This window comes from Crocodylus siamensis, chromosome 15 (genome assembly GCF_052110815.1).
Source record: "Crocodylus siamensis isolate JL-2025a chromosome 15, ASM5211081v1, whole genome shotgun sequence".
NCBI classification, from domain to species: Eukaryota; Metazoa; Chordata; order Crocodylia; family Crocodylidae; genus Crocodylus; species Crocodylus siamensis.
The window spans coordinates 19217580-19243731 of NC_143409.1; the positions used below are offsets into that span (position 1 = coordinate 19217580).

A 26152-nucleotide genomic window follows, 5' to 3' on the forward strand; every position below is an offset into this window, starting at 1 on the left:
GCACCTGTACTGCCTGGGTGACCTCTGCTATATATACTTCCAGCCCCCCCAGTCAGCTTCCAGGACTAGTATGTGGGCAGTCTCCCCCCAACACTCACTCCCACCCTCACCCCATCTCCCCACATGCCTACCCTGCGCACACAGTATATAAGAGTAAGATTTTATTTTGAGCCATTATGCAATTCCCTCTATATACACTACTCAAAAAAAAAAGTAAATTTATTAAAATATATATATTTTTAATAAAATTAAAATACGTTATAGTAGATGTTTGATTTTTAGTATGTAGATTTAGTATTTAGATTTGTTTTTTGTCTATAATTTTTAAAATTATATTTTCTGAAGAAGTTTGTGTGTGTGGCCCTTGGCAGCTCACCAAAACTCGTTAAGGGGCCCTCCAGCTGAAATGATTGCCCACCCCTGACTTAGCCCATATTCTCCTCTTGAGCTTGGTAATGATATGTTAGGTCAGGGGTTTTCAACGTTTTCTGGTGGAGTAGGGAGGCGGTTGGAGGCAGCCAGATGTGGATCAGGGAGGGAGGGGGGCTTGCATATAGCAATGGTGGCATGGGGTGGTGGATGGCAGTGGATGCTGCTGCGTGTGACCTCCCCCCGACTCCTGTGTCTGGCTGGCCGGGTGGCACCTGTGCAACCTGCAGACGGCTGCTGTTGCCCTTGCCACCCTGACCTGGTCCTGCTCCTGCTCCTGGGAGGCAGCAGTGCAGGGTGATGGGTGGCAGTGCTCCATCCCCATCCACCTGTATGTAACCCCAGCCCTTTCCCAAGTACTCCTGGGGGTACGTATACCCTCAGTTGACAGCCCCTGTGTTAGGTTAAATCTTTGAAATCTGGTCATGATTTTTAATGTGTTTGAAGAAAATGACATAGTGGAACACTATGGTTTCTTTTTTTAAAGGCAGTGTTCACAGATGTTGTTAAAATATGTTTTATTCAAAAAATAGTTTATGTGAGAATGACTAAAATAGGAACTTTTCATCCTGGCATGCTTCTTTTAGAAATCCAAGTGTAATTGCATAGTACTGAATTTTAGTCAAGAAGTTGTGGTTGCTTTGATCTTCTTTTAAATGTAATACTTTAGCAGTATAGTCAGATTTGCTGACCTTCCATTTGTCTTTCCTTTTACTGTTGTGTTTGTCTGAAGTTAGTAATGCTTTGTTGAGTTTCCTGATGTTGAAAATGATAACAAATAGGATGACAGAACTGAATTAATCACGGAAATGGCCAGTAACTTGCATTTGATAGAGGTTTTTTCCATATTGGTGGTTTCATTTCTGTTTGGGGACATCACCATAGTATTTGTTTATCAAGATGTATTAAAAATATATACTTAAAAAATCAAGTAATTATAAATAATTTATTCCTGTAAATAAGAAATAGTAATTATTTTCCCATAAGTATTTGAGCTGTGAAGACCCACAACCAATTAAACAAGCAATATCCTATGTATTGGCTGAAAGACTCTTTGTGGGATACTCCTAGTCATTTATAAACCTGGAGGAAGTCTGAAATGTTTATTTTTACTTTTTCTCATTAGTTTAATGAACAGTAATTTACAAGTGAATGCATATATTAAATAAACTGAAAGTGCTGAATGGAGAGGTGTTGATAGTCAACACCAATATATTTTGTAAGGTAGGTATTTCCATGTGTATTTTTGAATATTTTTAAATTGGCATATCAGCCTAGATAGTATACTGTTTACTGTGATTGAAAGTGCTTTCTATTCTGCAGAAAGCATTGTAGTTTCATTGCTCATGCTTCCATATTTAAACAAAGGACTCATCTACATTTTAGGCTGTTGAAGAAAGTATTTTGTAATGTTATACATATCTGACAGTGGACACCCAACTGTTAAATCTGAGTGAATAAATTGCCCATTCCAGGAGTCCTCCATTCCCAATAATGCATCTACCTGGATATATATATAGAGACCTGCAAAATTTGGCTATTTTTCAATTGCTCACTTTTATAATGACCAGTATTTTTTAAAATAAAAAATGCAAGGATTTTAGAAGAGATGTAGGTAAGGTAAGGAGCATTTTCAGCATGAACATTTTGACACCACTCCCTTTAACTATGGACTTTTAAGCCATTGTTAAAAAAAATCACTTAATATTTGAAAACAGTCTTGAACCAAGAGGCCTAGAAAATTAAAAGTTTATGTAAAATAAAACATAAATCAAGTAAAAAATTAAAAACCACTTCAGAAAATCAAGGAGGAAAAAGTTAGTTTTGATAGATCCTTTGGAAACACTGGAAATGTGACATTTTATTTCTGATAATATACAGTTGACTGTACAAACACTAAACCTATAAATCAAATCAGAGTGAAGTTTACCAAGGTTAACAGTTACAACGCTTTTTGGAAAAACCACCAACTCTTAACTGTCCTACTGTGGTTTTTAACCTAGTTTCAAAATTTTACTAATTGTCAAGTGATATGATATATAGTCACTTAAAGAGGAAGCCCATGACATGTTAAGGTTCTTCAGTTGACACTTCACTTAAGTGGCCTGAAATCTAATGTATTTAGGTTTTGTTTCTTTTTCCTTTTCTAAGCGCTTCCGTTAACAATAATACCATTCAGACTGTTCAGAATACAATGATCCTTACTACTAATAAAAATACTAATACTTAATGCTCCTTCTTTCTTCTAAGCTAAATCTGTAATGCTTTAAGGCAGGGGCAGCTGCTGCTTATGGCTTCATGCTCCTGGCATTCAGAGGTACCAGAATGGAGGCAGGGGACTTCAGCTGTGTAGGGAAGAGCAGCACAGGATGCTACTGTGAAGGGATGTCAGGTGTCACTGCCAAGGTCTGGGTTGGTCCTTCCCTGGCTCTGCAGCTGTTGCTCAATTCAGGACTTTGGATTCTTGGTCACTTGGAGGTAACCACTCTCTTGCAGCAGTGCCGTGTTCCCACTGCTCCCCTTCCCCCTGCCTCTGTTCTGCATCCCAGGGTGCAAATGCTAGCAGGTGTCTCTCTGGGGGATGGGGTTCAGAGCAACACTCTGGGAACATTGGGCCTGCCAGAAAAGTTGGCCACCACTGCTTCAAGGCTCATGTTTCCAATCTGGGGATGCAAGTGTTCTGTTCTTCCAAACAAGATGGCAGGAAGTTATCAGTATGGAAAGAACTGTGCACTTTTGCAAAGGAACAAAGTAGATGACCACCAACTCTACGTGGGAATTAAGAATTTAAATTGTACAGGGGAAAAGAAAGAGTCTGTACCTTAACTTAATACCGGTCTGTCCCACTGGCAGCCAGTGGGACATATGTAGTCTTTGAGGGGTTAATGTGAGGACCCTGGGCTCTTATTGCTCCAGCTACTGCTGCAGCTGGGGTCTCTAGGTTCTCCTTCCCTCCCCTGCTGGCAAGATGGTTGCTGCTTCTTCTCCTCTTTGCTGATTGGCTACAAGGGTTGCCTGCCATGTGACTCCACCCCTCTCTACCAATTGGTGATGAGGGTTGGGGCTGCATGATAGACATCCCCCATGGCCAAGGGGCAGAACTATATGACAGGCAGCCCTTGCAGGCAATCAGTGGTGAGGGGCGGGGCCAATCAGAGGTATGGGGGGGGGAGGGAGGGGTCACTGCACTCTATCTACAAAATGGTTGCCAGGCCCCACATTCTGCCCAGAAAATCAGGAGGCAGCCCCTTCGAATTCAGTAGGTCCCTACATACAGTGCACTGAGGAAGTGGTGTATGGCCTAGGGCAGTGGTTCTGAACCTTTTTCAGCCGATATACCCCTTGGTCTCAGAGTGAGACTTCATGTACCCCCTTTCAATGGGAAATTATTTCTTTAGGCTCTTTGACCTGTGTTAGACAATGTATGAAATATATCTCACATACCCCTTGATAAGGCTTCACATACCCCCTGGGGGTTCAGAACCGCTGGCCTGGTGGCTCATTGCTTACATTAAGGTGGTTCAGGATGCTTCGAAGTTGGCCAGCCGTGGCCTAATATATCAGGCAGTATATTTTCAACATCTGTTTGGGCAGAATACCCAGAGTATGTGTACCTGTCAGGTTGTGCCAAAGGGCTGTGGGACAGACACAGTTTATGCAAGTAAAGAAAAGATGGGAAACAGAGCCCTCCCTCTCTTGACTTGAAAATAGCTGTTGAATGTCTGTCAGTACATTAGTTCAAGTTTGCATCTGATTGTAATGAAGGCATTGTGATTCTGGACAAACAAACAGCTCTGTGATGATTAGTATTTAAAATAAATAGATGATTTTTAATTTCTTAATCTCACAAATGTTCTTATGTCTGGTTTGACAGTTTCTAACCCATTATTCAAATTGTTCTTTAGTATTTTTAGTTTTTTAAAGTAACTGCTTATTTTATGCCAGTTTTGTGTGACATATTTCCATTGTAGTCCTTCTTTTCTTCCTCTGCCTTGGAAGTTGCCACCAAGAAAACAGAATTATATTTAAAAGTTTTGCTCAGCAAACTTAAGAAATCTACTCTTGACTTTACTTCAAATGCAAAAACTTCATAAGTCAAGTGCCTTGCTGAACTGACTTTTGTTGTTTATTAGCTATTTGTTTACTGCCTGCCAAGATACACCGGGGGCCTTAGGAAGTATTGACCTGCTGCATACTGTGTATAAAATGTATTATTCATGCATTTCCCAGGTGCCTGGTAGAGTATAATCTGTCTTCGTGATAGTGAGAAATGTTTGAGTTGTGTTTTCTGTTCCTGAATTGTACTCATCCTTTTTGGAGCATATTAAGTATCAACATATATCAGAATAGTAAGGAGGGAAGCAATGCTGCAAGCAATAAGAGATTCTCTGGGGAGAAATGTTATTTGCAGGTAAAATGTTATTTTGACTGTCCTTCTTTTCTGTTTTTTTGATATTATGATATATTTATTTGAAAGAAGCTACAGTACCATTCTGTCTTGTCTTTGTTAAGATATGATTCTAAGTGGAAAGACTACTGCTGTAGTTAAGATAGAATACCAGCCTTAAACCAGGCCGGGAAGCATAAATTATTTCTTGCTCAGAAAAGAGGGGATTTGTACAAGAGTGCTTAGGGTTCATAGGACGCCTTGGTATCTTTTCTTTGGGCACATCTACATGTTGCTGTACAGCGCGCTATGGCGTTGTAGCAATCAAATGGGTCTACACGCGATCGTCAGCTATGTTGCTGTAGCGGCATGCTCCCTCATTTTAGCACTCTGGCTGTAGTTGTGAAATCTAACTGTGTGCTGTGTGCATGGCGCAGTGTGGGCAGGTACTGCACCATGCTTTAGTACCTGCAAAAGGAAGTATTAAAGCATGGCACCGTAGCCACGTCACCATATGGCGATGTGTAGATGCACCCTTCATGTCCTTTTGGCTCTTGGGGAAATTGCCCAAAAACAAATTTGCAACACAGATGGCTCTTTGCACTTCCTGTTGTATATCAGCATATCAAATATTATTTAATAGTAAGAAAATAAAAAGGTACAGGGGTATTTTTAATTGAGCCAACTGTGATCTGCTCTCCCACTTTCATGTGTTATCACTCCAAACTTCTTTATTCTTTCCCCACTTCTTTGCTGAATTTATTATTATATTTATATCTTTGCAAATATAAGAATGACAACTGCTAATGACCAGCAGTGATCAATGAGTGGTCCAATTTGAACATAAGCCTGTGGTAAGAGTATTGAATAAAGTGCCTCCAAAAATGGCATAATATAGTTGTTTCCTCTGTTACAAGATTTATGATTTATGATATACTGTTTACAAATTAGTAGATGATTTAGCAGCTAGCCCCGCTAATGCAACTGCAATTTGAAAGTCAAACTTCATTCTTTGATGGCTCATACTTAATTACTGATTGTAAAGGTCTGAAGGCTGTTTCTGCCATGGTTTGCTCCCAGACAGTACCATTGTCTTTAAATTTTGACCTCTGTTAACTGAGGTGGACCTTAGTAACTAAGTTTTTTATTTATCATAAGTTGGTTGAATCCAGCTACCTCTCTTGTAGAGTTTCATTGATTCTGGAGGGTTGACATGGTTCATAAATTTATTTCATAAAGTAAGTACATATTGCTTGGAAAACATCCAAGAAACTGGTCTGTTAAATAATATATCATTGTGACACGCATTTGTGTTTTGCTTTCTCATAGATTAATACATCTCATTAATACTGATATCCTTTATGCATTATGTGCATAAATACTTATAAATGGAAAGATCTAAAGTTATAAGTAAATTATGAGCCCCAGAGGCTATATGACACCATGATTCTCTCCTAGGGATTTGGAGCCATTCAGGAATTGTATATTGCTCGAGCAGCACCCCATAGATTTATTAAGATGCCAAAGCCACTTGTGGGAATTACAGCACTCTGTGCTTATGAGCTGTGAGTTACCCTGTGCACGTATAGCACGTACAGCTTGCTTTGGTGTTGTCATGAGAGTTCTTGATATAATGCAAGATCTTAGGGTTCATTCGTGATGAATCCCATAGTAAATCTGTGTTACTAATTATCTGAGTCTCATGCTGTTAATGATTTATTTCAGCAGAATTAACTTGTCATAATATATTTACTGCAAAATATTAATGCAGATCATCAGCCTTGAATACCTGGCAAACTTCATGAAACAGGGCCCCAAAAAATTCACTCAGAATCCCTCTGTCACCCCCTCTTTCAGTCAGCTGGACATGGTTAGTGTGGCTTTACCCCCCATGAGATGGAGTGAGACCAGGTTGCCCTGTGCCTCATTTGCTGAGAAGTGGTGTCACTATGGCTTGAAATGCTGTTTGACTCTATGAGATAAATCATATTGGACTAATATCGTGCATAGTCTGACCCATGAGGATCAGGCTTGCATGCTGCCAGGGTGACAGATCCACGATGCCCTGATGCAGCTGTGAGAGACGCTACAGTACCAATGGGAGAGGGGACAGAATGTTGACATACTGAACCTCAACTTGGAGAAATCCTACAACTGGATATCCCATCGCTTCCTACTGGAGACACTGAAAAAGATGGGAGTCCCTGAAACCTTTGACACTTGGATGAAAGCACTGTACACCAATGTGAGCAGCAGGGTATTGGTGAATGGGTCCCTGACAACCCTGTTTCTGGTGGAGCCAGGTGTTAAGAAGGGTTGCTCACCTCTCCCCAGTCCTATTTATTTGCACAATGGAACCATTAGCACAGTGGCTCAGGCAGGACCCCAGGATCAGTGGCATGAAGATCCCTGGGAGCAATGGGGAAGAGAAAAAAGTCCATGGACGACCTTAATATCATATGGAGGGACAAAAGTTTGATGGAGAGTGCTACAACATACCCAGGTATATGGCGCAGCAAGAGAAGCCAAGCTCCATGTTGACAAAAGCACCTGCCGAATCCTGGGTAAGCTTGGGGGGACCTGTCTCCCCTGGGGCTCTCCTTCCCCCATGAGGGGGTAAAGATTCTTGGGGTGGAGTTTGACCCAGAGCTGACGGGACAGAGGGCATGGGAAAAGACAGAGGCCAAGGCCAGACAGAGACTTGGGCTATGGCAGTTGCATTGCCTGTCAATAGGACGGGTGTGTGGTGCTGATGAAGGTGGTGCTACTGCCAATACTTCTATGCATAGGCGATGTGTAGGGGGGCACAGGGGAGCATGTGCCCCCCCTGGAAATTGGCCACCGCTGCAGGCTTCTGTGGGTGGTCGCCGGCCCCTCTTGTCACTTGCCACAGCTCCCATCACCTCTGACATCGCCACAGCCACCTGCAACTGGTCCCCACTTGCTGCTGCCATGCCCCCCTATTGACACCACTGCTGCTGCCTGTGGGTGGTCACCGTGCCCCCCCAGCCTCCAGGGGCACATGTTGTTCATGCTTCTACACACTCTTCTAGTCTCCCCTTCCTCAGAGAAAGTCATTCACAGAATCCAGAGAGCCATGTGTGTCTTCTTTTGCACCTCCACATGGGAGAAAGTGGTGAAGACCAAGCTACAAAGTGAAACAGTCTGGAGGCAGAGAAATGCCAGATGTCCTTCTCTTCCTTTGGGCCAAGTATGTGAGCCAGGTTTGCAAACTGGCAACAGGGGTGGAATCCAAAACAGCCCACTTTGTCAAGTATCTTGCAGGGCAGCTGCTGAGACAGTGGCAGATGTACACAATGACCAACAGGAGCCCATGGGCCATGGTGTTCCAATAGGTCTATGAGGTCCTGAAACACTTCTGGGAGAAATACAAGCTGTCCAACATGACCTTGGAGGCCTTGGTGAACCACTGCAAGATATGGGATGTGGTAAGGGCAAGAGGAATCTTCCCACCCTTGGACTTACTACCTGGTGACAGCTGCCAGGCTGTGTGGGAGCAAATCCTCCACAAGGACCTGCAGAAGGAGCACAGAGACGTGAACTGGCAGACGGCCCACTGGGCACTCCCTGTACAAGCATGGAAAAACACGGCAAGGCGGAGAGGTCTATCAAAATGCCTGAGGCCAACCTGCTGATGGCAGACAGAAACAATCAACCACTTCTTTTGGGACTGCCCATATGCCAGAGGAGGTTGGAAGAAAATATACGTGCTCCTTCTGGTGGTGACAGGTTTCAGAACCCTGATCAGGGAAGCAGTCCTCTGCAGGCATTTGACCAAACAGCAAGGGGCCCTGGCAGCCTGCTTCAACCAGTTCAGTTCCTGCTTCAGGTATGCCCTGTGGAAGGCCAGGAGCCTGCTCACAAATAGACACTCAGACCCCACAGTCAAGGACTGTATTACAGTGGGGCTGAGTGAAATGTACTGGTACTATAGGAAGGCAGAAGAGGATGATGGGAGAGACGGCAGACCTCATATGGTGGCGGGGGGACTGGCATAGACTTTTCAGAGGCAAACCCTTTGAAGAGGGTTGATGATGATGACCATGACAAGTGAAAGCATTAGAATTGTGATGGGTGCATGGGTGCACGGTGGGAATTTTGTAACGGAACTAAAGTATTTTAAGTGCTGAAGTGTGTTTTGGTCGGTCAAGTGAACCATAGCAGCCGCTTAATGGGTTGTTAGAGGTACAGTTATATTTATTTATTTATATATTAAAAATAAATATTCCCCCCACCCTCAAAAAAAAGTTTGTGCTACATATCCAAGATATTTAGCCTTTTGGCTAAGATCAAGGGAGACAGGGGGCATCTGACCCACTAGGCCTCTGGGTCTGGGGCTTACATATAGGATGTCTGCCATGGATCTGGGGAGGATCCAGAGCCCCAGACCAATGGGTCTGGGAGGGAGGATACTTGCCCAGTGATTGAACTGCAAAGACTTGTCAACTGAACTGTGCTCAGTCAAATTTTGGAACTTGATTTTTGGAACTGCTTTGGCTTTGAAAAAGGAAAAAACCCCCCAGAAAATAATCCCAAATTGTTTGTGCTACATAAAAGTAGGTGCCAAAGTAATACTTAAAAGTGTGTTTATAGAGTGTAAGTGCTAAGAATTGCAGCAGTTTCAAAAAAAGGTAACATGCCTCAATTTTGGATGAACTAAATATATGGCTACTATATACAGAATTTTCAAGAGAAGGTTTAAATAACAGAATTTTGTTTCTAGTGAACTAAGCCACACACATCCTTGTTCTTTTTATACATGGTAGACTTTGTAATATTTTCCATTCTCTACTTCCTCATTTTTCTTTTTAGATCATCCAAATTCTTTCTATACAAGTCCTGTTAAGGTTCCTTTAATTATGAAAACCTATTTCAAAAGATTTGCTTGTTCGAAAATGCATCACGTCAGCCTATTTGCATGTCCTTATCTGTGGCTGTTATCAGATGTTAATGGTAAAAGGTCTTACAAAACATTGTAATATTGCATAAGTATTAAGTAATTTGGTAGTTCAAACTTGTGTTTAAGCTTTTGACCCGATCAGCTAGGCAAAATATGGAGCTATGTAGGTTATTCTATTGAGGAGAAAAAATTGGTGATGGAGTCAGATATTTCATTAAAGCAATACAGAGCATGTAAAAAGTTCTGTTTTTCTGAGCATTGAAGGAGTCAACATTCAGAGATTCCTTGCTCAGAACATACAAAAGCTCTGCATCCCAGGTTTTTCTAGGGATGGAAATTGTGTTTGTTCAGGTTGAACTGAAGCCTCTGTGTCTCTCTCTCTTTTTTCCCGTGATATTTATCCTCGTTTCTTCACCAGAACTGTCCTTTATTCCACACACTTATACAGTGCTCCCTAAGGCTCAGCAAAAGTCCACTTTCCAAATTGTTTAGAAACCCTTCTGAGCAGGCTTGGATTTGGCATTTTTGTGGGGTAACTACATGATTACATTTTTCTTACAGGTATCTTAAATGATGGATAACAGTTTCAATCAAGTTCAGCTGAAACATTAACATTAGGGCTGTGCAAAGCTTTGGTAGCCAATTTGATTTGGAAGAGATTTTGGCCTCATTTGGTGGCAAAATCTGAATCCAAATCAGATCGGGAGACCTGTTAAAACGTCTGAATTGATTCAGAGAGATTCATTGCCGATTCAGAGATTCTGCCGTAGATTACACAGGCAGCAGTCCTTGACCATGCTGGACACAGCTGTCTCCAGCAGGTAAGTCTGTTATGGTAGCTGGAGTGGGGAGGGAAAGGACGTGGGGGGAGATCAGTGCCCCCAAAGTGAGGGAGGGATTGGGGCTGGGACTGGGGTGAGCTTCCCAGATGGAGCAGGGGGCATGGGACTTGGGGAGAGAGACTCCCAGCACTGCATGCTGCCGGTCCAGGAGCTGCTCTTTTGGTGGCTTCTCTGGCGGCTCTCGCTGCTGGTCCGGGGGGGCATGGGAGTGGGTGTATGTCCACAGATCTATGCAGGGTGGGCTGTACCAGGCTGCGCTTTGGGAGGCTAGCCCCAGCCACCTGCCATCCGGCTGGGCTCTGTGGAGTGGGTGGAGCCAGGGCTGTGCTCCAGGTAGCTAGCCCCAGCTGCAGCCCGAAGCACAGCCCTGGCTACACCCACCCCACAGAGCGCAGTGGAGTGGCGCTATAGGGGGGCTTCAGCCACCCTAAAATTCCCTATAGAACCTGCTGCTGGCCCCACCCTGATTTGGGTGCATGTGCCTGCCCCCATGCCCTGCCACTGCTTGCCCAGCCAGGTCGAAGCCACGGTTTGTCTGGGAGGCACAGGGAGGCTGGAGCAGCTTCTGCTGCTGCATGCTTCTTGTCTGTGGCAGCACAGTGGCACTGTCCCATGCCTCCCTGCCCCAGCTGGGCAAATGGTAGGAGGGCATAGTGCCTTCCACCCAGAGCAAGCTGCACCTGCATTGTACCCTGCCACCTCACCCTGGCTGGGTAAGCAGCAGCAGGGCATAGCCCCCACTTCCAGTGCTGCTACACCTACATCCTGTGCTGCCCCAGCTGTCCAAGCAGCAGCAGGGCAGAGCCCCTGCTCCCAGCACCTTCTACCACCCGTCTGGAGCACAGCCCTGCCCAGCCTGCCCCGTGCAGATCTGGGGGCACATGCCTACTCCCATGCATCCCGGACTGGCAGCAAGAGCTGCAGAGGAGCCACTGGAAGAGCATCTCCTAGACCAGCAGCCCATGGTGGCATGCAGTGGTGGGACCCCCCCGTCCTGGCTGGCCCACTTGTCCCAGCCCCAGCCCCAGCCCCAATTCCTCCCTCACTGTGGGGGCGTTGATCTTCCCCCTCACATGCCCCCTCCCTCCCTGCTCCACCCACCACAACACACTTACCAGCTGGAGGCAGCTGTGTCCAGTGTCCTTGAAAACTACTGCCTGTTTAATTTGTTTGAATCGTCCGAATCGAATCAGGGCAGTGATTCAAATCACTGAATCAAATCACTGTCCCTCTGAATCGTCCGAATCTGAAGCAAATACTTACTGCTTTGCACAGGCCTAATTAACATTACAGTTTGTTACAAAGCTACTTATTTCATAATGCCCCATGCAAAATAATAAAACTGCATCTTTTCTTTTTAAAATAGCTTTCTTGCCTCTTTCCAGCAGTGATCTAGTTACCCTTACTGCAGGCAGTGCACTCTATAGGTTAACAGAAAGCAGCAGCAGCAGTTCTCTTCATTTTCCTCAAAGATGGCCATTCAAAATAATTACAGCCTATGTTCACATCTTTCCTTCGTAGTATATGGTAACATTATTTTCCCTCGTCCATAAAATAGAGATTTTTGCTTTGTCAATCTGCAGAAGTATTGTTTTGTATAATAAAATACTGTATTAGTCAGTTGAATAGTTTTGTCTGTTAATGGCAATCAGGACTTATAGTAGAGATGATATGTTTTATTAGACCAACAAGATTTTTGCAAAAAACTTCTTTAGTTGTAAGATTTGTTCTGTTACTAGATTTCTTACTTAGCAGAGGGGCAAATAAATATAAATTATTGCTAAACAATGTGCCAATGTAGTGTGTGGTAGGCTGGCTTAGTTGGCAGCCTTATTTTCTTTTGGCCCCTCTATATGTGCAGGTAGAGGTGGGATGGGATCTAATGCACAATCCACACAATCACGCCTCTTGCCTTTGATACCTGTACATGGCAGGAGGTATGTTTGTGGGATTGTGCTTTAGATCCCATTGTGCTTTTTTGCTGGTGCAGAGGAAGCCTGATCCTGGGCTCCTCCTGCACCAGCAGGAAGCAAACTCCTGAGGTTAGGAGCTGCCTCAGAGGGGCTCCCAGCCACAGGAGAGCTGGACAAACCCCCATTTTTGTGGTCTAACTTTCTACCTGGTTGGAGCTTTTTATGGCACAATAGCTATTTTGCATGTGTGGCTAGTCTCAGGGTAATCCCATGGTACCTGTAATGTATAGCAGGGGTCTGAGGAAGAGAAGATCATTAGCCAGTAATCTTAATGGTTCAGTTGAACTTTATTGAAACTGCCCATCATTTAAGATAGCTGTAAGAAAAATATAATCCTGTTGCTACCCCACAAAAAAGCCAAATGCAAGCATGCTCAGAAAGGTTTCTAAACAATTTGGAAAGTGGACTTTTGCTGAGCCTTAGGGAGCATTGTATAAGTGTGTGGAATAAAGGACTGTTCTGGTGAAGAAACAGGGAGAAAGAGTGAATGAGTTTCAACTAAGCCTGAACAAAATACAATTTCCAGCCCTAAGAAACAATACAAAACAGAAAATGTCATTATGATCTTTTATAAATCTATATCTCCATGCCTTGAATACTTTGGGCAGTTTTGGTCCCTCCACATCAAAAAGGATATAGAAGAATTAGGAGAGGTACAAAGCTGACAATAAGAATAATAACTGGGCTTCAATATGAGAAGAGACTAAAATGGCTAGGGCTTTTCAGCATAGAAGAGAGATGCTAAGGGAGCCATGACACAAAAAATATTAAATGGCACAGATAAAATGAAAAAGGATGTATTCTTTACTATCTGTCAAAGTATGACAAATAGGGAACATAAAATGAAACTTAGTAGTAGGTTTAAGACTAATAAGTAGAAGTTCTTTTTTATACAGCATGTAATTAACTTGCTGAACTCATTGCCACAAGGTGTTATAGAAGCTGATAAGTTTAACAGTGTGATAGGGGATTGAACAAATTCATGAAGGAAAGGTTCATCAGTAGGCATTGACAATGTTAGATAAGGGTACCACCTCTGAATCAGAACTTCCTAAACATCTAGATCAGGGGCAGGACTCCATGCCTCCATGTGGTGCTCCTGACACTCTAGCCAGGAGCAGCACATGGAGGCGTGGAGCCAGAGTCCTGCTAGCCCCATGGAGTGGGGCAATTGCTGGCGGTCCTCCGTGCCCAATGCCCATTCTTACCTGAGTTTCCACTCTGGGACGGAAGTAGGGCTGGGGAACAGCCACAGGGTCCGAGGCCAGAAGTCTCTGGTAGGCAGAAGCTTCTGGTTGGGGGTTGGGGCAGGGCTGGGCAGGCCATGCTGCTGCTGTTGCCACTGATCCTGCTGCTGGCTCCTCCTGCTGCTGATTCCTCATCAGCTTTAGACAGGCAGCCACTGGCAGGTAATAATTTTTTTAAATTGAGAGAGGCCTCACGGGCCAGATAGATTGGCTTGGTGGGCCGTATTTTGCCTGCTCCTGATCTAGATGTTAGAAGTTGCAGTGAGAGAAGAGCAGGGAATGGAGGTTTGTTGGCAGCTCTTCCAGTGGCAGTCACCTCTTTATTATTCATCTGCTAAGTGATGCCTATAGTCAAATGGAGTGAAAACACGTGGGACTCGTTTGAAGTAATTGGCATTATAGCCATTTAGCATAGGTTAGAATTTGGACCTCACTGTCCTCTACCCATTTTTTTAAATAACACAGTAAGAATGCACTCTTTTTAAAACTGACTGGTTGATACTTTATGTTCTTTATTACATATGTGTCTAGCAATATTTTGTGGATATACTGACAAAAGGCTTTTGATCTCTTTTTCCAGCTATATAATTCTTGTAGGAGATAGGTCTGTGCAAAGTGGCTACTATTTGCTTTGGATTCGGATTCGGCTGATTTGGGGGGCAGTGATTCGATTTGCTGATTCAAATTACTGTCTTGAATCGATTCGGCCGACTCTGATTCAGATATTCGGCTGGTGGCGAATCTCCGAATCACACAGGCCCATCCCCTGCTTGCTCTTCCAGTCCTGGCAATGGCTGCCCCACCTGCCTCAGCAACCTGCACTTTGAAAAAAAAAATCCCTGCCTCACCAGGTGCTGCTGGGCAGTGGGGGGTTATCCCTTCTGCTCCTCAGTGCCCCACGCTGCATGGGGGCTCTGCACGAGCCCCCCAGTCCCTGCCCACGCTCCCTCTCCATGGCTGCCCCACCTGCCCCAGCTCCCAACCCTTCAAGAAAAAAAAAAACAAAAAAACCCCTGGACTCACCGGTTCCTGCCTGGTGGGGGGCAATCTCTGCTGTTCCCCACTGCCCCACACTACATGGGGGGTTCTGCATGAGCCCCCTGAAGCTCCAAGGTTACTGCAGGAATTGGTGAGACCGGGTTTTTTTTTGTTTTCTTAAAGAACTGGAGCTGGGGTGGGCAGGGCAGCCATGGGGGGGGGGGCCTGGGGGAGTAGGCAGGGGTTGGGGGGCTCATGACAGAGCTCCCCATGCAGTTGGGGGGCAGTGGGGATTGCCTCCCCACCTGGCAGCACCTGGTGAAGAAGAATTTTTTTAAAGCACTGGGAGCTGGGGATGGATGGGAAAGCCATGTGGGGGCTGGAGGGGGCTAGGGCAGCAGGCAGAGGATGGGGCCTGGCAGGGGTCCCCCCATGGTCCCTACCCTGCTTCTCCAGCCTCCCCTCCCCTGTCCCCTACTTACCAGCTCCAAGTCTGGCTCCAGCTCTCTGCTGCAGCATGCAGGGACTGCCCAAATCATGGAAGCTCTCTGAATGTTTTACAAATTGTTTTGGAGAGCTTTGAATCAATTCGGACCTTTTAATTGGCCCCCGATTTGATTTGGATTTGGAGATTCAGCCACTGAATCAGGCCAAATCTTCTCCAAATCGAATCAGCACCCGAAGCTTCGCGCAGCCCTAGCAGGAAATATGTTCTTTGCTTTATGGTAGTACAGGAAATTCTTTGTATAACATATGCTTTTCTATCGCACCTTGAAGAGTAGAAACCATGCAGTGAATAAATTAGTCTCAAAGGGAAATTTAATTTGCTCCCCAAGGAATTCTTCAAAGTCAGAGTTTTCTAGATAAACTTCAGTTCATAGACCATTCTGCTTTCACTGCAGTTAAACTTAGGAACTGTATCTAGTCATTTTATGAAGCAGTGCACAGTGCTAAGAAGAGCAGCTAACAAAACACCTTTTAGTGAAAGTGGCTGGAAAATCTGCTTAATGTATGTTTACTTAATAAATAATAGTTTGGAAATTAGACTCCTGAGACATGAGAGGCAGTGCTCTCAGTAGATCCCAAAGACTGAAAATGACTGCCTTTGTTGATTGAATTAATGTCCATAGAGTTGGTGAATATTTTTTCAGTTTGATCTAGTAGTGTTGATTATAAACCAAACTTTTTTTTCTACTTTGATTATATTTTCTAATTGAAAAATATGGTGACTTTTCTGGGTAACAGATAAGGTAACAGACAGATAAGATGGTGGTTTTCAAAATCTGAACATGTGCTCAATAGAAGGTCAGTTTAGTCAGAAACTAGTAAAAGTCCCACTGACTTCAGTGGGAGCTGAGTTGAACAGCAGCCTGTATTACATAGGCAATTCAACATTAAGACAAGTACTAACATGGAGTTACATGTGACTTCTGTTGTGAAAGGTGATGTTTAAAATGACTGTGTGCCCATGTTTCACATGTCAGTCACTTTCTGATCAATCTTTCATATAAAGAGAGATAAAAGTCTAGCTGAGGACCTTCAGATGTGTACATTTCACTATTAATAAAAGTTTTAGCTTAAACTCTCACAACTCCATTGTTTTTAATTTGCCTTGTAGTTCAAATATAAGCTATAATGCTGTTGATATCTTTGCAGGAAGGGACACCAGAGCCACGACTGATGGTAACCTTAGATAGGAGGGAGGGTGGAGCAGGAAGTGAGTGGCGGGGGGGCGTGGCGCTAAGTGGAGGTGGGGAGTGCAGCTATGGCAGGGGACAAAGTGCAGAGGGAAGTAGGTACTTTGGGGAAGGAGATAGGTGGAGAGAGCAAGGGGTGGTGTGGACAGGTGCCAGGGTGCACAGGTCCAGGCATGGAGTGGGGGCAAGCAACAGGGGATCAGGTTGATTGACTCCCCGACCATGTGCCCCCTGCTGCTCCTTGCCCCCCCGGAACTGCTTTTCCTGGTGCAGTGGTGAGAGGGAACAAATATAAGGTGTCCCTCCAATAATTAGATTCTAGACATAGCAAATTATAATAAATTCATACATTTTCATGTCTAGAATATAATTTTGGGGAGTCATCTTAAATTTGAAGTCCACTTGGATTCAGGTAAGTACAGTAAGTTTCCTCTCTTATTTTTCTCAAGGTAAAGAACTGAAAAAATACAGGGAGCAGATACTACACTCGATCTATATTATTTTTATGAGCTTGTTTTTAGAATAAAATTGTACTTTAGGAACTGTGCAGTTTGGTGATCTATAACCAGTAGTTGAGTAGTTGAGTATACATGAAAGTAAGAGAGGTGATACAGATAATAAGCACATATTCAACAGTAGATGGTGCTTAAATTTTGACCATTAGTATTTCTTGTATACTATGGACTGTTTACCTGCAGATAATTACTACTAAATGAAAGAAAAATTTGCGTGGGTCAAGAAGTATATATACCTCAGTAGTCTTGCCAGGAAAACCTCTCCTGGTTTGGGTTGCAAGCTTTGTCCATGATTGTTTTTTGGGAAAAAAGGATTCATAATATCTTCATGGAGAAGTTTCATTCTCTATTCTTCCTCTGTAGGTTTCATTGACACAACCAGAATTTAGCCTACAGCATCTAATCAGTTATCTGTGATAGTGTCTTATAGGGACAGATAAAAAAAAAAATCAATCACATATGCTGGTGGAGATGTCTGAATTCGGGTCTGAATTTGACTCTGTGTGTGAAAGATAAATGCCTGTTTATATGTCTGTATCAAACTATAAGCATCATTTTGTTTTATGATTCCCATTTTGACTGCACTAAACTGTAAAACTGCACCGTATCTTGATTGTTTACTTTCCAATGCCTTGTTCAGCTGGAATTTCTGGAAGTACTGGTAAAGGGCTAATACTTCATGGCAGCTGAATTATTAAACTGGAGGTTCTTCTCTTCAGATAAGAATACCTTGAGACAAGTCACCAAGGTTTTGCAGTGGCAGACCGCATCAACACAGTTTGGGTCTGAGGTGGGCCAGTGCTTCTTCCTTGGCTGCCATTGCTGCTTCTCCTGGCTGCCTGGTTTGGGCAGTGGTGAAAGTGGTGGGTAGGCCAGAAGCTTCTTGGGCCAGATCTGGCCCACAGGCTATATATTGCCCAAGGACGATGATCCAGTTTTCAGGATGGTTTGTAATAAAACGGTGATAATGTGGCGATGGATATAAAGCCAGTGGCCCCCAGCCATTAAACAGAGGAATCCAGAAGGGAAGTCTGTACAAAAGAAGAAAGGAAGAGAATGATCCTGAGGTCTTTAGAGGACTGACCGAAACCCAAAGGATTTTTCAGCAGTGAGGGAGGGCTTTGTGCATTGTGTTATTTTCAACAGCTCTTGATGTTTCTTGTGCTTTGTTTGTGCATAAAGTTTGATCAGTATAGAAATTTTTTTGCATAATCTCTGTTAATTGATTTTACAGTCTTATAGTTCATGGAAGAGGAAGGAGTTATCTGGTGGGTCCTCAAGTTTGGTGGAACTTTTGGAGGCATGCCAGAACTATGGACAAGGCTTATGATAACTAGTTATAGGGTATAGACATTTGAACTATGTGGTCCTCTCTCAAAAGGAGTGTTTGACAAAGGATATTTATCTGGAGAGTGTACCTAGAGAAACAGAGCTTGAGGCAGTGCTTAATCTCTGCTCAGACTTTGCAAACCAAGAATATATACCAAGGGCAGGCCACTATTTTAACAGTGTGTATGGATCTTCTGTGATCATTTCCACACAACTTGCTTCTTTTTATGACGGTACCTGGGACCAGTGGCAATGTGTAGGGAGTGCAGGGGGTGGCACGTGCACCCCCTGAGTGTGCTGGTGCACCCCCTGTCAGGCTGCGCTCACTGTTTGGGTGAGGGGCAGGAGGGTGGGCAGCAGCAGTGGTGACTCCCCTTGTGAGCACTGGCTGGGGTGCGGGGCCACCAGGAAAAGTGGCTGCGCTGCTTCTGGAAGTGGCTGTAAGACTACTAGAAGAGGCACAACTGCTTTTTGGTGAATGAGATTCGTGAGTGGGACCCCCCCTCATCAGTGCGATTGGCCTCCGGGGGACCCCCCTGGTCGCTGACTTGTGTCAGGGGGGCACATGCCCCCCCGACTCAGGTGGCACCAGTTGCCCATGCCTGTGACTATGTATATTTGGATACCAAAATTGACCTTTTGTTTGAAATTAAAGGAAAAATAAAAATATCAGATCAATTTCAGATCAGTGAAAATATCAGGTCAGTGATCATCGCCTACTGGAATTCACCATGTAGCGCAGGGCGGCAAAGGCCTGCAGCAAGACAGTAACCCTAGACTTGAGGAGGGAAGATTTCAGTGAGGTCAGGAGATTAGTCGGGGAGAGATTGAGGTCCCAGAGGGGAGGGGAGTTGGGAGTCCAAGAAGAGTGGTCGTTCCTTAAGGAGGTGATCCTCCAAGCTCAAAGAGTGGCAATCCCAACAAGGGTCAAAGGGAACAAGAGTGCTCAAAAAGCATCCAGGAATGTCTCAAGGCTAAAAAGGAGGTGTACACCCAATTGAAGGGAGGGGCCGTCACCAGGGAGGAGTATACAGCCATTGCTCGGGTTTGTAGGGGGGCTGTTAGGAAGTGTAAGGCGAAGATGGAACTGGGGCTAGCAACCCAGATCAAGGACAATAAGAAGGCCTTTTTTAAATACACAGGGGGTGAAAAGAAGTTTCTGGCTAATGTAGGGCCTCAGCAGGCTGCATGGCATCCTGCGTGCTGTATGTTGGACAAGCCTGTCCTAGCATGTCCTAGTCCCGTGGGATGCCATGCGGCCTGCTGGGGCACTTTCTGTGGCCCACGGTGCTGTGACAGGAAATGGAAGTAAACGTGGTTTACTTTTGCTCCCACCCCTTGTCCCTCCTCCAGCCCCATAGCAGCTTCCTAATGGTTGCTGAAGGGCTGGGGAAGGGACAAGGTTTCCACATGCACTGCATCAGCACAGCGCAGCCCGGCCTGATCCCATGCTGGGCTGGACCCCTCCCTGGCCAGGGGTGGTGGTGGTTGAGGCTGCTGAGCGGCCCGCCTGCCTGCCTGCCCTGAGGAGCCGGTGCCCGCCCAGGTGGCCGCAGCCAGTGCCGAGGGGTCGGGGCAGGCACAGGACAGAGCCTTCATGGGAAACTTTGCCACTGGGTGGTGGAGCAGCGGCTCCACTCATGGGCCCAGGACGTGCCGGTTGCTGGCAGGGAGGATACATGTCCAGGAGCACCCATGCTCCTGCCCTTGGCTCCCTGCCCCAACACAAGCCCGTGCCCTGTGCTGCTGGAGTGGCCCCGCACAGGAGGCCAAGCACCTGCCTGGCGGAGCTGCCCGAGCCTGCCGGCCTGTGCCCGCTTCCTCACCTGCCTGCTTCAAGCCTGCCCTGCCCTGTCTTGCCCCGCCCTGCCTTGCCCTGCCCCACTGCAAGGTGGTGCCTGCTTCCCTGGCCAGTCTCCCCCCCGGGTGCTGCAGTTCTCTGGGCCCGGCCACCTGCGTGTGAGGCCCTGAGGGGGCCGCCTCTCATGTGCTGCTGGGGACAGGAATAGCCCGGCCGGGCCAGCACCGGCCAGCAGAAGCAGCGGCGGAGCCGTGTGCTGCTTGGAACTGACCGGAGCAGGTAGGGGGAAAGTGCAGCTCAGCCCCTGCTGCTCTGGCTGGGCTTGCCCCATCCTGAGTGGCACACAGCTCTGCCGCCGCTTCTGCTGGCTGGTGCAGACGCGGCCGGTCTCCTCCCATCCCCAGCAGCATGTGGGAACCTGGCTTCAGCTGCGTGCTGCTCCGGATGGGACGGACCCGGCCCTGGTCAGCATCGGTCAGGAAAAGCGACGTGCAGCTGAAGCTGGCTTCCCACATGCTGCTGGGGATGGGAGGACCCTGGCCGGGTCTGCACCAGCCAGCAGAAGCGGTGGTGGAGCTGTGTGCCACTTGGGATGGGACGAGCCTGCAATGGTCAGTCTTGAGTGGCACGCAGCTCTGCTGCTGCTTCTGCTGGCTGGTGCAGACCTGGCCAGCCTCCCCAGCAGCACATGGGAAGCTGGCTTCAGCTGCATGCTGCTTTTGCTGGCTGGTGCCGACCCAGTTCTGCCCAGGCGGGTCCTGCAGCACCATGTCAACCCGGGCATGGCACCAGCAGGCCGGGTGGGCCCCAGGTCAACCCTGGCCTGGCCCCACGGCTTCTCCAGCACCAGGTCAACCTGGTTGTAGCCAAGCGGCTCCTGCAGCACCATGTCAACCTGGGCATGGCACCAGCCCGGCCAGGCACCAGGTCTGTAAAAAATACTGTTCAGTGTTTGGATTGTGTTTGCTTCTGTTTTTCTTTGTGTGGGATTGGGGGTTCAACTTGTTACTACTTGTTAAAGATGTGTTACTAACAAGTTATTAATTCAATAAAAGTAAATCTTCTTGAAGATTATTCTGAAAAATGCCCATATTTTGTTGCTTTGATTAGTTTCCACTCTAGCTGATATCTTTTCCACACTTGATCTGTTGACTCCCATTATGCTTCTTTCATTCATTGAGAAGTGAGTAGAAGTGAAAGTCAAGTGTTTGGTATTATTTCATTCTTGCTTACGTATTTTTTTTATTTTGGATTTTAAACCACATTTCCAGACCCATTTCATTGTCACTTTCTGCAACTTCATTGGTGTCAAAGGTCACATGACAACACTTCCTGATGTGATAGCACTTCCTGTGAGGTCTTTAAATATGGCTCACTGGCCCACTGGGTGATAAAAAGTTTGTGATCTGGCCCCACATTCAACAAAAGTTGGACGCCTCTGTGCTAGGAAGTCTGGTGGTCGCACGAGACGTCAAAGCTAACTTATTTAACAACTTCTTTGCCTCCATTTTTCTGAGCAGGAACCAGGTCAGCCCCCCCATCATGATCCCTGATGGTCCCAGAGGAGGCATAGCCAGGCCCAGGGTCAGAGTGCACCTAGTCAGGGACCTCCTGGTGGGACTGGACGCATCCAAATCAGCTGGTCCTGACGATCTCCACCCCAGAGTGCTGTGAGAATTAGCAGAGGTCATTGCGGGTCCCCTGCCACAGCTTTACAAGCACTTGTGGTGCTCTGGCAAGGTGCCAGAGGACAGGAAGAGGGCCAATGTCCCCATTTTCAAAAAAGGGAGGAGGGAAAACCCAGAAAACTATAGGCCTTTTAGTCTTACCTCGGTCCTGGAGAAACTCTTTGAGAAAATTATCCGGGAGCACATCTGTGAGGGACCAGCAGGGGAGTGTATGTGTAGAGACAGCCAACATGGGTTCATCAGAGGCAGATCCTGTCAGACCAACCTGGCGGCCTTCTATGATCAGGTCACTAAATCCTTGGACACAGGCGTCGCGGTGGACATAGTCTTTCTGGACTTTAGAAAAACCTTTGACACTGTGTCTCACCCCATTCTCATTAAAAAATTAGGTGATTGTGGTGTTGATCCCTACGTGGTCAGATGGGTCACCAATTGGCTGGAGGGCTGTACCTAGAGAGGGTGGTAGATGGGTCATTTTCAACCTGGAAGGATGTGGGCAGTGGGGTTCTGCAGGGCTTGGTCTTCGGGCCTGTGCTGTTCAACATCTTCATCAGCGACTTGGACGAAGGGTGACTAGCACCTTGTTCAAATCTGCAGATGACACTAAGATGTGGGGGAGGTGGGCAAACTAGAAGGGAGCGACAGGATACAACTGAACCTGGACAGGTTACAGGGGTGGACGGATGAGAATAGGATGGGTTTCAACACTGACAGGTGTAAGGTACTGCACCTGGGGAGAAAGAACCAGCAGGCTGGGGAACTCCCCTCTCACCAGCACAGAGGCAGAAAAGGATCTTGGAGTCATTATTGACATGGGCCGCCAATGTGGGGATGCAGTCAGAAAGGCTAACTGCACTTTGTCATGCATCCACAGATGCATCAGGAGCAGGTCCAAGGAGGTGATCCTCCCCCTCTATGCGACCTTGGTCAGGCCCCAGTTGGAGTATTGCGTCCAGTTCTGGGCACTGCACTTCAAGAGGGATGTGGACAACATCGAGAGGGTCCAAAGGAAGGCCACTCACATGATCAGGGGGCAGCAGGGCAGGCCCTACGAGGAGAGGCTACGGGATCTGAACCTGTTCAGCCTCCACAAGAGGCTGGTGGCTGTCTATAAACTGGCCAAGGGAGACCAGCAGGCAATGGGAGAGCTCCTGTTCCCCCAAGCACTACCGGCAGTAACGAGGTACAACGACCATAAGCTGATAGAGCAGATTCAGGCTGGATATCAGGAGGCAGTACTTCACAGACAGGGCGGCTAGGATCTGGAACCAATTTCCAAGGGAAGTGGTCCTCACTCCTACCCTGGGGGTCTTTAAGAGGAGGCTAGATAATCATCTGACTCCAGCATTCTTTCCTGCCCGTGGCAAGGGGTCGGACTTGATGATCTGTTCAGGTCCCTTCCAACCCTACTAACTATGAAACTATTGTTATATTTGATCTCATGGACATTATGCCAAGAGGCAATTATACACATCTCTTACTAAGCATTTTGTTTTAGGTTAGTAGCAATCTTCCATATTTTTTGGGTGTCAACCTAATTTTAAAGGAAACCTCTTTTTCTTTTAAGATATTAGATTTTGAGTTATATAACAATAGTTGATACTGAGTAAACTCTTTGCTACCCTGTTGAAAAATTAATAGGGCATATTTCAGGCTCTCATATCTAATATTTTGCACACCGCTGCCTAGATAAAAGTATTAATGGATAATAACATAATTGTTATTTCATTTATATTACTTTAAAAGCAATTATGATTGTCACCAAGGAAAAAGTAATAGTAGCAATAGTAGTAGCAGCTACAGTGTAGATAAGATAGTTGCATAGTAACTAGAATTCCAAGGTCTATTGGACAAGACATGAGTTATATTAGCAGGTCTTGAAACCCCCTAGACTAGAATTTCCAGGCTTTCACAGCAGTTGAGCTAATTGTAGTTTGGATTAAATTGGACCTTTAGGCTAGGTACAGAGGTTCAAAAATCCCAAGGCAGATTCGTATTAAGTTTTGTAGCTTTTCCTAAGCACCCTAGATTAGTTTGTGAATGAACAGAATTCATGTTTGCCCTTTGGGGGGCTGGGAGGGGGTGGGTGGGCATGGAGACAGTCTGCAGTCTTGCACACCTCCCAGCAGGCTGCCAGAGAATTCTGAGCTCACCTGAGCAGCCAGCCACCCCTGATTGACCAGTGTGGCCTCAGCCCCACCTCCCTGCATCTGTCATCTAGCAACAATATCTGGGGAGGAAAAGAGAGTCCCTGCCAGAACAGCTCCAGGTGGCTGCAGCAGGGAACTGCTAGCAGCAGGAGGGGGAGGGGTTGCTTTTCCCCTTCTGTCTCGAAACCCCTGCCTGCGCAAGTAGCTTCTGTCCTGAGCTGCCACTGCTGAGCCTGGACAAGTGAGTCTGGAGCAGGTGCAGGATGTGCAGGGTTGGGGCTGCACACATATGTCCCCGCTGGTATTGTGGGACTGGGGCTGGTAGTGGCAGCAGCCAGAAGGAGGCACCTGGGCTGCCTAGAAAGGCAGGCCAGATGCAGAGTGCCCCAGCCCCACTGCATGCCCAGGGGGCTACAGGCCACATCACAAATGGGAGGGCTGGGTCAGGGCTGTGCATGAGTTTCAGCTGATCTGCTTTGGTGGGGGGCGAGTCTGGAGCAGACATGGGGTGGGCTAAGGTTGTGTGCTGCTGGCAGTGGTGGGGAGGTGCCACTGTGCGTGCAGGCTCTGGGCTGGTGTGGGGCAGGGCCGGGTGCTGACTGGCTCAGGGGGGTCCACACAGGGGATCCCATGCACACCCCACCATACCCTCAAACCCTCCCCTACAAACCCCACAACCATCGACCGGCCATCTCCACACACAGTCGCACACCATGCAAACACCTCACCCATCCACTTACTCCCCCCCAACAAACTCCATACCCCCCACACCCTCTCCACATGTCTCTGGGGGGAGCCCTGCGCACTGTTATGGGCACACACCCCACATGCACCCACATCCTCACATGCACACCCCACACCCATCCCCCACAGGCACCCCCAGCCACCCTCCCTCCTCCAAACAACTCATAAACCCCATGCCCACCCAAACACACACACATCCTCACAAACACACCCGCACAACCCCCCATACCCATCCACCCACATCCACACATACCTTCTCATCCTCCGCCACATCTCACATACACACCCACTGACAGTCTCCCACCCACCCCATACCCACCCCTCCACACTCCCCTACAATATTTAAGAGTAAGACCTCATTTTGAGCTATTAAGCTATTAACATAAAATTAAGATATGTTGTTGTCAATATTTGATTTTTAGTATACAATTTGTTTATTTTTTCTGTTCCAAGATGGCAACCCTGCCCTGCCCCAGAATAGTTCTGCAGGAAGGAGAAGGACTTCCAGTGGCAAAGTTAAGGGTTTCGGGGGTGGGACTTCAATCCCAAGATGGTGACCAGGGTCCTGTCAGGAGGTGGAGCACCTGCCAAGGGGTGGAGCTACCCTTGCAGTCCTCCAAAACTCATTAAGTGGCCCCCCACCCAAAATAATTGCCCACCCTTGCTCTACCCTCTCCATCTTCCTTCACTGGGCTGTTCAGGCAGGGAACAGAGGCTTTTCTGGCTCCTGTCTGTGACAGCCTGGGGGCAGGGCTGGTCCAGCACCCGCCTGGAGCAGACGATCACTGTGTGAGGCTAGCACACCACCCTGCAAGGGGTGCCTGGGGTGCTAGAGGACAGCGAACTAAGGTGATTTGCTACAGGATCTGGGATGGTAGTTTGATATACTGCTCTAATCTAAACTGATTAAGTCTGATTCTACGTCTGTCCGGGTCTATCTTAGACCAGGTTCTGCTATTTTGAAACTGGGCAGTGTGTGCTGAACTTCTGTTCTGTTCCAGGTTTGGACTGGTTTCTGATCACTTATATTGGTTTGTGTCCAGTGTCCATTCCTAGCCTTAAGCTATTTTTAGTTGAATAGAATTATGCAGCTGTATTTTGTATGCATGTGTGTGGACATTAGCAAATTGAGCATTTATGAATATGCAACCTCTTTATGGTGCATTTTCACTTAGCAGAATTTAATATGTAACTGAGCATCTGCATGGTAGTGGCATCTGCTAGGAAAATCAGGAAAGCCCATTCCTTTCATTAAGTATTATTAATGGCTCCTAAAGGAATGTGGGGGTTGACCACACTTTTAAATCCAGCCTTTCTCCTATAAAATGCATGCTTCCTTTTATCTTTCCAGAAGCGACACTAGGGATGATATAATTTAGAATCTAGAACTGTTCAAAGATTTTATATGTTGACTTCAAACATTGTTGCCATGATAAATGAAATTGTGGCTT

General features: G+C 46.4%; 1 protein-coding gene across 1 annotated transcript in view; it reads left to right on the plus strand.

Annotated features, from left to right (window-relative positions):
* ATP8B4 (ATPase phospholipid transporting 8B4 (putative)) overlaps nucleotides 1-26152 on the plus strand; it is a 210387-nt gene that overhangs the window by 44717 nt on the left and 139518 nt on the right.